This window comes from Eutrigla gurnardus (assembly GCF_963514095.1).
Source record: "Eutrigla gurnardus genome assembly, chromosome: 7".
NCBI classification, from domain to species: Eukaryota; Metazoa; Chordata; class Actinopteri; order Perciformes; family Triglidae; genus Eutrigla; species Eutrigla gurnardus.
Window position 1 is genome coordinate 1,591,811 of NC_139921.1, and position 12,181 is coordinate 1,603,991.

The following is a 12,181-nucleotide window of genomic DNA, read 5'->3' on the forward strand; positions in this document are numbered from 1 at the left end:
GAATATTACATTTAAGCAGAAACTTTAACATTAAAGATTTAATATGGAACCTGTTCAGAAGGTTAGCCCTTCATTGCCCATTTCCAACATAGCATCCCTCATCAGCCCATTCACAGTTCACATGCTCAATCCTAGAGCCTGTTACCTTGCGCATGGTGTTCACATGAACAGTTAATGTCTGGATGCGCTGAACCAATCAGAGACCTCTGCTGCATGGAGAGAAGTGTCTGGCGCGAGTCGATGAGGAGAGTTTTGTTCACCGCAGTAGTTCTGGATTTTATTCGTTCATCCCAGCCGTTTGGACTCTATTTATCCTGCAGCTGTGTTTTCTGGACTCTTGCTTCTCCTTTTTGTTGATTTGCTCCGTCTTGTGCGTCCATGAGTGTTAACCACACAGACAGTATCAACCGAAGAATTCTCCAATAAATGAGGGGCATCTCAATGAGAGTGTGTGTGAATTGGATTCATTAACCCATCAACACCATTCCTGTTCTTACCGGACAACCTGTGGAGAGTGCAGATACATTATTGGAAGCAGTGCCTTCTGATTTATTCATTCAAGATTAATAGGTCTCAAGTTTGGTATTCAGTAAGCCAACTCCTATTTTATATGGTCCTTCGAGCCGGATCTGCGGTTTCCACAGCTAATGATGGCATTCCCTGATAACACTCGACCTCGCCGTGACAAAACACCGCCGTGATGCTCATCCAGAGTCAGATTTCCCAGCCTGTACACAAAGCATTCACGTCTTTTCGGATGCCTCAGAGAGAGCATACGGGTCTGTGGCCTACCTTCGGACAGTGGATCATAAAGGTGAAATCCAAGTGGCGTTCCTAGCAGCAAGATCCCGAGTCGCCCCAGTCCGTCAGCAATCCATCCCACGATTGGAACTCTGCGCTGCCCACACTGGTGCCCAGCTTGCTGCTGTCCTGAAGAAAGAGCTCACCATCCACATCTCCAACATCACCTACTGGACGGACTCCACCACAGTCCTGAACTGGTTGCAGTCACAGTCCTGCCGGTATAAAGTTTTTGTTGGTGCTAGAGTTGCGGACATTCAAGAGCTGACTGATGGGAGTCCCTGGCGATATGTCAGCTCAGGAGATAATCCCGCTGACGACATAACCCGGGGGTTGACTCTGTCCCAGCTCCTTGGTCACAATCGCTGGAGCCACGGACCTCAGTTTTTGTGGCAAGATGAAGCATTATGGCCAGCATCTCCAGACGTCTCCTCATCCGACGATCCAGCTGAACTACGAAAGGCCAACTTCTGTGGTCATCTCGCTGTGACTCCTGATCCGAGCCTGCCTGATGCCAGCACTTTCGACAGCTTTAATGAACTGCTTAAGGCTTCTGTCCAAGCACGTGATGGGGCGGCCGCAGTTTCAGACTCAACAGCGGATGACTACAAGCAGGCTGAATTGGCCCTCTTCAGGAAGATACAGATAGACTGTTTCCCAGAAGAAAACGCCCTCCTTGCATCACAGCAACCGATACCAACAAGTAGTCGATTACTCACCTTGGCTCCTGAGTATGACCAAGAAGCACAGTTGATCCGTGTGGGGGGGGCGGCTCCGCAGATGTGATTCCCTCTGCCAAGATACCATGCATCCAGTTGTGCTTGATCCCCATCATTGTGTCACTAAACTCCTCATTCAGGACTTTGACAGACAGCTTGCCCACCCCGGACCTGAGAGGGTCTTTGCCGAGCTAGGCAGACGGTTTTGGATCCTTCGTGGGAGGGAAGCTGTCCGCAAGCACCAGTATAACTGTCCTGAATGCCGGAAATGGCGCAGCCGTACAGTCATCCCCAAAATGGCTGACCTTCCACCCACCAGTTTGCGGCTCCATCATCCAGCATTCTATTCCACAGGCGTGGACTGTTTCGGGCCGTACCTCATTAAGATCGGACGGCGTACAGAGAAGAGATGGGGCATAGTGTTTAAATGTCTGACAACCCATGCCGTACATCTTGATCTTCTAGCCAGCATGGACACAGACTCATTTCTGATGGCACTTCGTCGCTTCATTGCAAGACGAGGAAAGCCCTTTGAGCTGTTATCTGACCAAGGTACGAACTTCAAAGGTGGCAGCTCGGAACTCAAGGATGCTTTCGAATCACTGACCCCCACTCTACAGTCACAACTCGCCAGTCAGCAGATTCATTTCCGGTTTAATCCCCCATATGCGCCACACTTTGGCGGTTCCTGGGAGCGGGAGATCCGTACCATCAAGTCTGCTCTGCACACCACCCTGGGATCTCAGACTGTCACGGAGGAGGTCTTGAGAACCATACTGATTGAGGTGGCAAGCATCGTCAACTCTAAACCCCTCGGTTACACCTCATCAGATGTGGCAGACCCAGATCCAATCACCCCAATATGCTGTTGATGGGGTGGCCTGACCCATCAACACCACAGGTCATCTACTCAGACACAGAGCTCCTCAGTCGTCGCAGATGGAAGCAGTGCCAAGCTTTGGCCGATCAATTCTGGACCCACTATATCAGAAACTATCTGCCTTCCCTCCAGACTCGATCCAAGTGGCAACAGGAACAAGATGATCTGACTGTTGGCACAATCGTCCTGATCATTGATCAGCAGCTCCCACGTGCCCTATGGCCAGTCAGAATAGTAACAGCAGTCATTCCCGGTGCTGACGGCAGAGTGCGGACCGCACAGATCCAAGTCAAGGACAGAACATACACCCGGCCAGTTGCTCACCTCATCAGACTCCCAGCACTCCCACAAAATACTCCAGACTAACTTTCAACTGATTCAACTTTGTTCCTCAAAGTTGGGGGCGGCCGTTCAGAAGGTTAGCCCTTCATTGCCCATTTCCAACATAGCATCCCTCATCAGCCCATTCACAGTTCACATGCTCAATCCTAGAGCCTGTTACCTTGCGCATGGTGTTCACATGAACAGTTAATGTCTGGATGCGCTGAACCAATCAGAGACCTCTGCTGCACGGAGAGAAGTGTCTGGCGCGAGTCGATGAGGAGAGTTTTGTTCACCGCAGTAGTTCTGGATTTTATTCGTTCATCCCAGCCGTTTGGACTCTATTTATCCTGCAGCTGTGTTTTCTGGACTCTTGCTTCTCCTTTTTGTTGATTTGCTCCGTCTTGTGCGTCCATGAGAGTTAACCACACAGACAGTATCAACAGAAGAATTCTCCAATAAATGAGGGGCATCTCAATGAGAGTGTGTGTGAATTGGATTCATTAACCCATCAACACCATTCCTGTTCTTACCGGACAACCTGTGGAGAGTGCAGATACATTATTGGAATCAGTGCCTTCTGATTTATTCATTCAAGATTAATAGGTCTCAAGTTTGGTATTCAGTAAGCCAACTCCTATTTTATAGAACCTAAAACACTTGAAATCATAGGCATGTCATCATAGCCTACATACCTGGTTTAATCATCAACCAGTTATTTTAATTTAGCTTATTGAAGTAAACACATTATTTGAGTGACGTCTGGTCTGGGATGATAAGAGTCTGGAAGACGTTCAGATCAGGCTGTAAAACGTGAAATAAAACCCAACACTTTTAGATAATATATTTTGTGTCATCAAAGTAAAGTGACATACCGAGTGCTGTCCCATTTGTATTTCTACCATTTCAAGTCCTCACAGCCTCTCACACTCAACCGTCTACCAGGTGACATCAGGTAAGTCCCTGAGGGTTCAGGACTTAGACCTTAGGGGGACATTGGGATTTGGCCAAAGACTCCCACAATGTGTTAACGTGGTTGTGTTTTTGTTAATCTTGTTGTGTTTTTGTTAATGTGGTTGTGTTTTTGTTAATCTTGTTGTGTTTTCGTCACGGATGTACTATGATTGAAGGAGGTATGGACCCAAATGCAGTTAAAATGTTTATTTAAGTCCAAAATCTCAGGGAGACCACAGGGGCAAAAATACTATCAAAAAAACAAAGAACAAGATAATCCAAAGCATAGACAAAACTCAAACAACAATCCAGACAAAGACCAGGACACAGGCAGGACAGATCAGAGGGGTATTCCATCAAACTCGCTAATTAAGGCGGCGCTTACCTGGTTAAGCCTGGTTAGAACTAACGCCAACTTCCACTTGCGGCTAAACCCATTCCATTAACGCATTTCAGCCGCGCCTTGTTGAGGCTAATTCAAGCCAGGTTAACGTTGTCATGTGTTACGCACGTTCACGGGATATGAAGCCAGACCATAACCGTGAATGTCGAATCATCGAGAAAATGGCAGAAAAGACCAGAGCAAAAATTATTGATGGAACTGTATGAGGAGTACAAACTCATCATAACCAATAAAGGGAATACTGTAGTGATAAATAAAAATCGCGAGGCTGCTTGGGCAAGAATTGCCGAGCGATTTAATACGGAAGTACCGTTAAGAGTAACATGTTCTAATATAATACTGACAACGACTTCTCTAACGTGAGGATATAGAGGTAACATGCCGGCTTTCCACGCGGCCGGCCACGGTTCAATCCCCGACTATGGAAGTTTGTGAAACTTCTTTCTTTGGCCGGAACTCTCTCTCACTCTCTCTCTCTCTTTCTCTCTTTTTTTTAGATAGGCCTAGTAAATGCATCTACATTGACCAACTCATTTATCTCAACAATTTAATGAATACATTCAATGAACCTATTAATGAACTCCCCTGAAAGGAATTTATGTGGCTGAAAATTGCATGCAGCAATGCCTTTGTCATTGGGATCTATAACATGCTATTAATAATAATATCTTTATGCCTATCATGTTTTTGCAAGTTATATTTGGATTCTGGGGAAATTGTATGATATATTTATAGGTAAGGTTTATAGTTAAGGTAAAATGTTGGTCTAATTCTCTGATCTAAAGACAATTATACAGGCAAAAAAAAAAAAAAGAAAACACACATTAGATGTCCTCGCCGGGATATGAACCTGCGATGCCCACATCCGAGGGCAGGTGCATCACCACTCACTCAACTGGGGGTTTTAAGTTATGATATGGCCAGTCGGTGTTAAACAAAATAAACGATTTATTCATATTGTTTAATTGCAAGCATGTATTTTTAGACACTTGATGAAAATATAGGGCCCTAGTTTCGTGGCGCAGCGCAGGGCGGCGCAGGGTGGCGGAGCCGGCGCAATGCAAGTTTCGACCCGCGCAGCCTTGCGCACCGTCAAGTTTGGCAGTTTGGTGGATCGCCTGCGCCAAGATGGGTGTGGCGGCGCAGCAGGGGGAGGTGTCACAGATTCAGCTTGGCGTAGCGGAAGTTTCGTGGCAAAAAGCCTCGCCGAGACTGCGCTGAAAGCTCGCCAGCTCCTACCTGGTCTACTTTCGGCGCAAGGCGCAAGGCGTAAATAAAGTCCATTCATTCAATGCGAATCACAGCTGGCGGAGTGGAAGTTTGGCTGATGGCGCGCAGTGCGCACACGTCACCAAGACCTCACAGGCAGGTTTCCACAGTTCCAGGCACATTTAAATGCAATAAATAATCACAACAAACACTATTTAATTCAACTAATTGAATCAACACGTGAATTTATATATAGATTGTCCTGTCACATCTGACGTCAGATCAAAGGCGGATGGCACACGTAACGGAAACTCAGCCTCTCGGACCAAAACATCTCCCTCTCTCTCTCCTGTTTTTTATAATATGGGCATTGTTATTATTATGATACGCGCGCACAGCGCGTGATGCGCGTGGTGGGAGCGGCGGCGCTGCTTCTGTCATCGGCTTGTCAAGTGACGGAACTTGCACTGAACCTCCCCTAACGCCTTAAAGGTGAGGAGAGGAGCTCATTTGATTGGTGAAGATCTGAATCGGCTGTATTAATCCCAGTCCACGCCTCGTCTCCTCCTCGTCTCCCACTCACGCCTTCTTCTCCTCCCTCTTTCCCACTTGCGCCGGTGGGCGAGACGGGAGGTGTGCCTGCGCGAGCCTGCGCGGTGCACGAAACTTGCAAAGTCCAGGCGGACACACCCCGTCGGCGCGGCGCAGGTGCGCTGAAAGCTGACTGCGCCTGGTCTACGAAACTAGGGCCCATTGTCTGTTTGTACTTCATATATGTAATTTTGGTAATTTTTGGTCTTTCACGTGACGAAATCACGAGGACTAGGCTTGGCGGAACCTTCTGCTGCTACAGTTGTTTCCGACAGACGGACTTCTCTGAAACCCCCGCTAAAGTAAGCCTGATGGTTAGCCTGCCCCGGAGCAGGCTAGTTTGGTCGGATAAATTCCCATGGTTACTTAGCGGAGAGTGCCTCAAGTCACGTTGATGGAACGTAACTCTCGCTAAAGGTAGTGAGGCTTATCGAAATTAGCCCGGCTTTGCGCTTAGCGAGTTTGATGGAATACCTCTCAAGCCAAGACAGAAAGGAAACACAGACTAACACTGCATGAAAAGTGGGATTTTCGTCAGTTAGCGGCCCTGTAAATTCCCGTGGAAGTTCAGGTTTACGACTGCAAACCGCAATTTGCAGGAAACACCGAAAACTGACGTAAATTGCCGGGAATTGACGTGGGCCTTGCTTGGCAGTTGTCCCCCCATGACCCCCCTCCCCGTAGTCCTAGGGGAGGCTTTAACATGTAAATGAAAATGCTGTGAGCTATACAAATGCAAATCAGGGTAGCAGGGGCTGTTTTCCCCCAGGTGACATTTTTCTGAAAGGTGTTAACTTCATTTCATCTTCATTCAAAGATATAACTTCATTTCATCTTCATTCAAAGATACACAAAACAATTTGCTTCAACAATTACTTTTAATCAGGCTTTGCCACAAAGGTAAAATGTACATTCATGCAAACAACATCACAGTCTCCTAGAGCTCAACCACTGTGCATAGTGGCATGACTACAGTGACCCTTTCTGTGCTTAAATGCACAGTGGATGTGTTAACCACACATCTCCCAGCAATGCGCTCAACAGGCAGAAATTATGCTGGGTATGACGTGTCTGTTCCCTGCAAGCTCCAAACTTCTATTGGCTTTCCATAAAAATGTCTGTCCGGATGGGGATGAAGCCAGGAAACTTGCGCAGTAACATGTTTAAATGCAGTACCTTTTGACACAACATTAACAACTATAAACTGCTTTATAATGGCTGGTCGTAGTTCTGCTAGAGGGTCAAGGATGGGTTCATAGATCATAGATGTGTTCGAAATGCGATACTAACGTCCTACTCGTACTTAATTGTTACGTAAATTTGAGTACGTAGTGCGTTCACATACAATAGTATGTGAATTTGTGTACGCGAGAAATGCCCGGATGTATACTGCATTGGCAAGACTTTCTGAGTACAGCGGACCTTGCTAAATCTACTCAACTTCCCAAAATGCATTGCGGCTCGTCTGACTTCACAAGTTTTGGATAATGGCGGACGACTGTGGTGATTCTGGCGAGGAACCCGACACAAACCGCGTACACATGTAAGTATACTGTAACATGACTTTTATGTTTCCAGCTGACTTTTAAATCGTATTGATAATGAACGTTACTTTATTGTTGTTGGCATTGTACGTTAACGTTACGAATCGAAGGTCCTGCCAGCCGGCTAGCCTACTGACGGTAATTTACCATAGGGGTTAGCGAGCGCAAGCGAAGCGGAAAATGTGCCGTTTTTACCGACGTTAACTAATTATATAGTGCTTATGTTAAACCGTGGTTATATATTTACTAACGGTGATTAACAACGCCGTGCACCGTTGTCCGTTAAAGGGACGGATGCAGACACCGGGCGCCTCATTCAGTGGAGGGAACGATGAGGAGACGTTCACGTTCACCGGCAGCAGGAATGCTGCTCTGAGAGGCTTCACTTAAGAAAATGTGGTTTAAATGTTATAATTCTTATATCCAGGACTGCTGGAGACTCTCAGGATGATTGCGGTAAGAATATGTTCGGTGACTGCTAGCTAAGCTAAAATTAGCAAAGCAAGCCCAAGCTAAAAGTAGCTTAAAAGCTAATAGTCCAAGCTAAAAGTAGCATAGTAGCCTTGTAAAAGAACAAGAGAGAGGAACCAGTGTAACGTTAAGTTGCTTTGTTAAGTGTATGTTGTTGGTCTTTTACAGGAAGCAGTACGCCGTCTTCACAACTCTGAGACGAATTGTAGGCGCTACGAACCGGAGCAAGGGTACGATTTAAAGAATATGCTTTCATTCTGCTGTATAAGGAAATAGATGCGTTAACAGTAGATACCGATCTTAACTGTTCATTTTGTTTTCACAGACGAACCTCGCCTCATAACGAAGCTGTGACCTCTTACTTGCTCGGAGCTTTGTCCGCAAGTCCGCCATTGTGTGTAAGTAACTTTCACTGTTTTCTTCTTCCTTGTTTTAATTTTACTGTGACTTAAGTTTTCTTATTCATACCACTCATTTAATTGTTTTCCAGCTGCCTGTAAGACATACTATGAAACGGTACGCAGGAGCTTCAGACACACACAGCCTGATCTCGCATCGCAGGCGGACGCTGTGAAGACGTCAGCCCGGAGTCGTTCCAGGAGAAAGAGGGTAAGACTTATTAGATTTATTAGATCCGTTTTTGGTCAATGTGACCAAACCTACCTAAACCTATTTTTCAGGTGCATTAATAGATGTGTTGTGTCCATGCGCAGTGCATCGCGCAGTACTGATTGTCTTTATTGATTGTTTTACAGCTGCTGGAAGCGAGACGGAGTGTGCTTGCTGGCGATGAGGTGGACCGTTGGAAGTGCGCCACCACAGACATGATGTCTGATGAGGAGGACGGCGTCGTTGGCGGGGTGTCTGGATGGATTTTGTGACCTCCATCCTCTCGTAGCCAGGAGCTCACCGAGCTCTGTGGGACTCTACAGTCGCGATTAGAGAAGACTCCCAAGTACAGGGCCACGCACCGCAGGCGGCTGTAAAATTGACCAAATTCGGACAGAATGTCGCCAGTTCATTTGTTTGTTGTGTTGTCAATAAAGCTCTTTCTTTGAATACTTCCTCCTGGCAATTTTTCCTTTCCTCAATAAATTCATTCATATTTATATTTATAAATATATAAATAAATAAAAATAAATATGTGTGTGTATATATATGTATAAATATACATATATATATATATATGTATATATATATAGTGATAGATCTGCTAACCAATCACTAGTGATTATTCTTGTTTAAAAGACCCAGTGTGACCAATAGTAACACATCTGCCAACGTGGGTTGGCTTTACATTTATAATGACCAGATCTGCCAACCAATCACGAGCGATTATACTTGTTTAAAACTAGTGGTTTCATCCAATCCTGAGTGAGGATATTCAAGCCATCTCTGGCCAGGCGCGGTTTCGCTGCTATTCATATGCTAATTAGAGCCTTCGCTGTGGTTCGTTTTCGACAATTTTCGGCACAGACGAACGCGGCGTTCACAGCCTGTAAACTGTCGTTAACTCCCGAAAATTAGGGAGATTTCCGGGCGTTTACAGGGACGAAAATCCGACTTTTCATGCAGTGTAAATACATAAGGGTTGATTAGGTTCAACGACAGACAGATGTGGAAACACAAGGGCAGGCTATGGTGATTGTGGAGAACGAGAGGCAAGGCTGACGAGACAATGAGACACAGCTGGGAGACAGAAAAGCAGTGAAACCAAGACAGGAAGTAAAGCACATGACAACACAAGACAGAAGGACTACAAAATAAAACAGGAAACCAAAACAACAAAACCCACAGTCATCAGTACCCTGTCAGCCTGCAGCCAGACATGCTAACATGCATGAACACACTCCACTCCCTGGAAATGAACACACTGGAATGTAAACGTATCACTTTTATCAGGCATGTTTTAAAGTAGTTGGACTGGCTCTGATCAGCATCAACTGTAGGAGGAGTGTTTTAGAAACACATCTTTAGTCAAATAATATACGTAAATCCACACATGCATTAGTTAATGAGAAGAAAACCTGCCATCGTCATCCTCTTCAGGCACACAGCACAGTTCCTCCCATGTTTCCCAGAGACAAACCTCCCAGTCAGCTGGCGGCGCTCTGATGGCGTCCTCCTCCCCGGTCCCCGACTCACCGTTCTGAGCCGGGGTCTCGTCCTCAGACCCTCCCTTTCTGATTCCGGCATCGACACCTGTGAGACGGTGGAGACAGTGAAGTTTAAGGTGCACCGGAGGACCGTGGTCCAGTATCTGGTCCGGGTTCAGGACCCCGACACTCTGGTCAGGACTATGACGGCGGTTGTGATCAGCTTGGCTGCCGGCTCGCTGCTGCTGCTCGTATGCAGCGGCGTCGCCATCAGACGCCTAAAGGCCAACGGCTCAATCAAATCAGCTGTGGCAACGAAAACAACAACAACAATCAGCTGATCAGTGTGACGCCATAGTGTCACTACGACCAGATCACGGAGGGACGCGTGGAGGAAGGGCTGCTTCACTGTGACATCTGTACTCATTCTCCCAGCATGCACTGGGGCAAAGGTGGTTGAGGAGGCAGACAGTGACAACACTTTGTTTCATTGCATTTTATTACATGTGAGATCCAATAAACACAAAACATAAGGCGAGTGATTATTCAGACTGGAGCCTTGAAGGAACACATTCATATTACAGTAAGAAATGTTAGGGTCGCCATGGTTACGGCCACTTCAAAAGTACATGAATGATTACATTATGAAGTATGATTATTATAAAAGGCATCATAATGCTAATGTTATTAACCAACAGAACCTGATATGGACCTTCCCAGCGAGGAGATGACCAGTGATACCAATGATAACTGCAATGAAACTTTTAGTTGAATGTTAGACATTTCTGATAATTTAGCCATGACTTGGTTTCTGAAATGTGGACCGTTATCACAATAAAATGTTTCTGGGAATCCGAATCTTAGTGCAATAATAGTAGCAAAGATTTTTGCTACCACTATAGCGTCGTTTGTTGCTGTTGGTGTGATTTCAACCCATTTTGAAAACATATCTCCTATTACTAGACAGTATTTCTTCCCCTCTGATTTGTTTAGTTCGATGAAGTCCATGCATATTGTTTGGAATGGATATTCAGCTTTCGGGAACGCTCCTCTTTTAGGTCTCATTCTTCCTTGCGAGTTGTGCTTGGAGCAAATCAAACAGGATGCACAAACATTTTTAGAGCAGTTTTGGAATCCATACATTGTAAAACATTTACAAAACATTTACTTATCATTGCCACCATCCCTCCTGTTGAGACATGTGTAATTCCATGGCTCAAAATAACCGCAATTCTATTTTTTTGTTTTTTTAGGATGGATGGGATATCAGCTACAAAAATGTAATCTGAACCCTGTCCCTCTGTTGCTGCGCGTTTACAGACTGCAACTGCTTTTGGTAGGACAATAGCATCCAATAAAGTTAGTATCAAATCTTTGTGTTGAATAGCTTTGCCTGTAGATGTTACCATGCCTCTGTTTTTCCACTGTTGTGCGAAAACATGCAGTGTTGAGAATGCATACTGGCTATCTGTGTAGACTGTGATGGCTTTTTCTTCCCCCAATCTACATGCCTCCATCAAAGCTACTATCTCTGCTGCCTGTGCTGAGAAATGTGATGGCAAAGGAGGATTTCGACACCCTCTCCTGTGTCACCACCGCACACTACTGGATTTTTCCTGCAGGAACCATCAACAACCATTGTTATGTCTGGATGTGTGAGTGGTGTATCAGTCAGGTCTGCTCTTGATAAAACAGTCTCCTCAGTTTTAGCTAAGCAGTCATGTTTATCACCGTCCTGTTCGTGTGGCAAAAGTGTAGATGGATCAAATCTTTGTGTCTATTTTACAGTCAGCTTGAGTTTTTGAAGCTATCAGAATATCATCAACATACAATATAATTTTGGTGGGTTAAATTTAGCTAAATTTGATGACATCGCCTGTGTGCTGTGTGCTGTGTGTGTGTGTGTCTCAGCATGACCTGTCTGCTGAGATAGTCATGCAGGTCGTGATTCTCGGCACCGGGGAGTTGAGTCTCGATGCCGTCTGAGTCCTCTGCCTCTTGCCCCTCCTCCTCGTCGTCCTCCTCCGGACCTGCAGCCTCTCACCCAATGTTCAGTTTTAGCAAACATCGTTCTCTCGACCTGCTCCCCTCCACTCCCCCTCCTCTCCTTCTCCTTCTCCTCTCCCCCTCTCCGCCATCCACCCCGTTTTCTCGGTGCACCCTCTCGGTAAAACACATTGCAATCACTCCTC

At 45.8% G+C, this 12,181-nt stretch overlaps 1 protein-coding gene across 1 annotated transcript in view; it reads left to right on the top strand.

Moving 5' to 3' along the window:
• LOC311016207 (uncharacterized protein) overlaps positions 1-12,181 on the top strand; it is a 618,931-nt gene that overhangs the window by 23,016 nt on the left and 583,734 nt on the right. The window lies entirely within an intron of this gene.